The sequence below is a fragment of the Mustela putorius genome, unplaced genomic scaffold (genome assembly GCF_011764305.1).
Source record: "Mustela putorius furo isolate JIRA1106 unplaced genomic scaffold, ASM1176430v1.1 tig00000224_pilon_pilon_pilon, whole genome shotgun sequence".
In the NCBI taxonomy this organism is placed as follows: domain Eukaryota; kingdom Metazoa; phylum Chordata; class Mammalia; order Carnivora; family Mustelidae; genus Mustela; species Mustela putorius.
The window spans coordinates 35,731,682-35,737,193 of record NW_025421321.1 but is presented as its reverse complement, the minus strand read 5'-3'; positions in this window follow the sequence as shown (position 1 = coordinate 35,737,193).

Here is a 5,512-nt window from a genome sequence, read left to right as displayed (position 1 = left end):
ACTAAGTATCAACCATGTCATTGCTCTGTGCATCCTGATCCCCATTGTTGTGGCTAGGAGAACAGGGTAAGGGGCAGATGAATCTAGGTTTAAGTTTCAATGTCAGCTATATGACCTTGAGCAAATATTTAAAGCCTTATAAACTGTAGTTTGCTCATATACAAAATAAAAATGTTAGTGCTTACTTATAGGGTTGTTAGGAAATGAAATAATGCATGCAATGTATTTAACATAGTACCTGACTCAGAGGACCCCATTAGTGCGGGTGACTCACTGTTTTCATCTTTGTGAAGTTTAGTTCTCTTATCTGCAAGAAAGTGTTGGCCCAGATTCACCTAGCTCTAATAGTCTGTGGTTCTAGATACGGTTCTCCCTGTACAAAAGGATTAAACAAGTTAACTTTTGTTTTGTTTTATTTTTGGAGAGTGAGGTATGTAGATTTTAATTATGTATTAAATATCTCTTCTGTAAAGGTTTTATATCCATATAGGTTTTTTATTTTTATTTTTGTTTGAGATGGATCAGATAAAGTATATGTTTTTAAGATATTATTATTATCCTTTTTGTTTTAGGTTGCATACTTAATTGCATATTTGGCCATAGTATTCTTTTTTTTGGTAGTATTCTTTTTGATTAAAAAAGATAATCATGGGATTATCTGGGATGCCTGGGTGCCTCAGTCAGTTGAACATCCAATTTTCACTCAGATCAGGTCTTGATCTCAGGGTCATGAGTTTAAGCCCCATGATGGGCTCCATGCTGGGCTTGGAGCCTACTTAAAAAATAAAAAAACGAAAACCAAATGAAAACAAAAACAAAAAAACCCAATTCCATTATTTCTCTAGCTGTGTCCTTTCTCTTCACATTAAATGTTATATATTTGCCTTTTCTCTTTGTTTTCTTTACCATTTTGGCTAGTGGTTTGTCTAATTAGCCTTTTTGTTTGTTTTTAAACCAGGTTTTACTTTTATTGATTCTCTTTTCTTTTGTTTTTTAAATATATCACTGAATTCTGCTTTTATTTTTATTTTATTTCTTATACTTTGTACTTTTTCTTATTCTTCTAATTTTCTTTCTTTTTTATTATGTTCAGTTAGCCAACTTGTAGTATATCATTAGTTTTTGATGTTGTGTTCTTTAATTTCTTGAGATGAGTAGCTAGTTATTGATTTTTACTCTTTTTCTAAAAAAATATATGAAGTAAACAATATACATTTTCTTCTGACTATTGCTTTAGCTGCATCCCACCAGTTCTGATATGTAGAATTTTTATTATTGTTTAATTATAAGTATTTTGAAACTACCATTTTAAGAATTATAATTTATGTAAAATTTAGATGTATTTTTAAAAATTTCTAAATATATGGAGTTATTTTTTCATCTTTGAGTGCTAATATTGTATTAATTCAGTGATTGTGATCTGAATGACAGATATTCTTTGATATTTGTTGAAATTTGTCTTATTTTCTAGTAGAGGATCAAATTTTGTAAATCTTCTATAGGGCCTTGAGAAGAATGTGCATTCTTAACTGGTGTATATGAAAAGTTTGATACACCACATACTGATATTTTTGTCCTTGATTTATCAATTAGTAGGAGGAGGTCATTAAAATATATCATTATGGTTATGATATTATCAATTTATTTTTACATCTCAATTGAGTTTTGCTTACTATATCTTGAAGTTATTTTGTTAGGTATATACAAATTTATAAATTTTTGTCTTCTTGTGAACTTGTTAAATTATTAATGTTTTCAATATATGACCTTCTGTATTTCATAATACTTTTTGGCCCTAAATTGCATTTTTCTCTGCTATTAATACAGTGCCTAAAGTTTTTGTTTATTTGTTTGTTCTAGGGCCAGGTATCTTATTTCCCCCTTTACTTTAAACCTGACTGTGCCTTTGTATTTTGGGTGTTCCTCCTTTAAATATGTATAAGTGAATTTCTTTGTGTGTTCAAACTTTGAGTTTGTAACCAGTCTATTTTTATCTTTATTGAAAATCTTGTTTTGTAATTGAAATATAATTGACCTATAACATTATATTAGTTTTAGGTATACAAGGTGATTTGCTACTTATATATATTATAAAGTGATCATCATGATAAGTCTAGTCAAATCCATCACCACACATTGTTTGCACATTTTTTTCATGTAAAGAACTTTTAAGATCTATTTTCTTAATAACTATCAAATATGCACTACAGATTGTTAACTATAGTCACCATACTGTATATTACATCTCAAGGGCTTATTTATTTGATATTTGGAAGTTTGTACCTTTGACCATCTTCACCTATTTTGCTCATCCTCCTTTTTCCACCTCTGGCAATCAGCAATCTGTTCTTTGATTCTGTGAGTTTTGTTTTAGATTCCAGATATAAGTAAGATCACATTGTATCTGTCATTCTCTGACTTATTTTGCTTAGCATGATGCCCTCACAGTCCATCCATGTTGTCACAAATGGCAAGATTTTTTTCTTTTTTATGGCTGAATAATATTCCATGGCATATGAAAATCTTTTCTACTGGAGAATTTGGTTCTTTTATATAGGCTTTTATTAATGGTATTTGGGGATTTATTTCTTATTCATTATTTTTATACTTTTGCTTTCCTCTTTAACATTTGGCAATAATGAGGGAACAAGAGTTGAGAATCAAGGGCAGAGGTTAGAGGAAGGCTGAATAAGCCACAAAGAGAGACAAATTCTGACCAGAAAGATAGGAAGAGGACCTGGAAAGGCACTGTCTTAGGGGCCAGTTGCTGAAGAAGTCCAGGTAGGAATGCATTGTCCGTGATACCAGATTGTACAGATTCTATGAAAGGTGAAAGTTTGGTGGTTAGAGGATTGCTGAATTATTTCCATGGAGTAGTAGAATCAAAAGTTTTGTGGGCACAGAAAAGGCCCAATATAGAATATAATCTTAGAGTGGAATATTTAGGATAGGGACAACTTCAGGATGGGAGAAGATACCTATCAAGGTGTAGGAGCACTGATGCAACAGAACAGAGGTCACTGATGGATCAAAGTCTTCAAGGTAATAAAAATCTCTACACTTCCTTCTGATGCAGATTTCTTTTTAAGAGTCCAGTAGAGACTGCACAGATAACATGCCTAATTACGATTTGGAAGAAGTGCAATATAAATGACGAGGGTGTCTCAATAGGCAGTGCTGATGAATCCATTAATTTGAGAATCATTGATCAAGCACTGTGAAGTTAATCCTGCAATGTGGGTTAGATCAGAGCATACATTAATAAATGCACTTGCACTTGACCTATAAAATGAATTATCAACATGTCCCATAGGGCTGAGAAACTGGTGAGCTCTCTGAAGAATCATCACTATCACTAAGCCATTTTAAAGGCCTGGGTTTAGATTTTCATTAGGAGAAATATCTCTAAATGTCTTTCCTAATGAAAACCAAGTGCCTAATTTTTGCTAAAACAGACTCAAGGCAATTATTAAAGTTTTTGCTCTTAGAGTGAAAATAAAGTAATTTTACTCTACCTGTACCTTTTGTCACCTTTCCTTTGGGAAGTGACTGTGATTACCAATTTATTTAGCAAATATTTATTGAACAGTGCAAACAGTGTGACACTCATCCTAAATGACACTAGCTTATCACACAGAGGAGGGGGACACTAGCTTATCACGCAGGGGAGGAGGTATTTACACTTTATTTAGGAAAAGAATACTTAAGCTAACTTAAGGAAACTTAAGGAAAGTTAAGGAAACTTAACTTTTAACTTTTAACTGTTAACTTTTAACTAACTTAAGGAAAAGAATACTTAAGCTAACTTTATCTAGGCATCTTATTTAAAGCACTATTTTAGGATAAAGGGTAGTTATCCATATTGCTGAGAGATTTGATTACTTAGGAAAAACTCTCTTCATCTCCTAGAACTCCCAACAATACGGTATTGAGAAAAACAAGGTTAAAAGGTGGCTGGATGCCTTTTGATAGGACTACTTTCAAAAAAGAGGATTTGCTTTCTTTAAGGAAAATCTTTTTCTAGGATCTTTGCTTATAAAAAGTGAGTGGTTCCCCCAACCCACCTAGATATTGGGGGAATTGCTTTATTCACTTTACATAATAAAATAACAAGAATTTCACTGTTCTCTCCTGGCAACTCAAGAAGGAGTTGTATTAGAGCTTGAGCACTGTTTTGGAAGAAGAAATATGGTGTTAAAAAGTCTTATAGAAAGGGAACATGGCTGAGGGTCAGGGCTGAAGGGAGAGAGTTGGTCAGAGAGATTACCTATTGCAGAATGGTTGAATGTATTTATGATATAAAGCATTCTACTTGAAGTTGGTTTTTGATCTGTGATGTAATATGATTTTTTTCCATAATCCTTAATAAAAGTCAGTTTTACACAGCAGCCCTTATTTAATGATGCTTTTGGTAATGAAGGAATAGGAGCTCTTTCCCATGCTTGTGACAAAGTAGGAATGAAGAAGATTTCACCTGGAGGTCAGAGGGCAAGGGGGGTAATTTTGATTTTGGGAGGACTAGGAATTGCAGAGAGGAAGCCCTTTGGGAACACATGAAGTATTGTGGAGGGGCTAGTCTTCTCACAGAAAATGGAATGATAGCAGAGTGATCTATTTTACAAAAACATGATTCCTGCTTCCTGAATGCCAGAGAATTTGGGGATAGCTGGCTTACACTAGAAATGCTGGTAGCAATGTCAGCTGGTTATAAGAACTTATTCAATTCCAAGGAGCCCAGGAAAAAACCAGACCTTGAAACTTGTAGGAATTGAATCACAAATAGCAGATTTTTTCAAAAAGGTAAATGAGCACATTATATTTCAATGTAAATCCATTCTAATATTAACATTTTCCTGTCTAGTTAGCACTTCTTTTTCAAACCATATTCAGCTGTAGGGAGACTTAATAGGTCAAATCATGTTCTATACAGTAAGAATAGTTTCATTCTTCAAATGAAGTCTTAGCACTGTGTTGCATTCTCAGTAGCTTTTAGCAAAAGATGCCCATGCAGAATGTACACTCAATCATTGGGATTAACATTTTCCAAACACATTAATGATGTCTTCCAGTGTGAATTATTATTTTGATACTTTTCTTGGCTAGTGTTTCTCATGATATAATTATCCATGCAACCATGTAAGAGAAAGTTAGGAAGTCATGATGTGTCTGATAAAACTTGGGAGGAGAACAGCAGAACAGTCAAGAGGGAACAGGCTTTGGAGTCAAAGTGGGTGGGTTGAAATACTGGCTCTGTCTCTCACCTGCTGTGACTGTGGATGACTTACTCATTCTCGTTGCTCCTCAGTTTTGTTTTGTTTTATCTTTATAAAGAGAGGATTAAATAAATTAACTTGCACATAGTATGTGCATAATAAATGCTAGCTTCCATAGAAGGTGATTCTTGATGGTATCCAAAGAAGTCATCCAACCATTTAATGCCTGTTGTATATCTAGCATGTGCCAGGATCTGTTAGACTATGGAGGTATGAAGGGGAGACACTAACCCCACTCC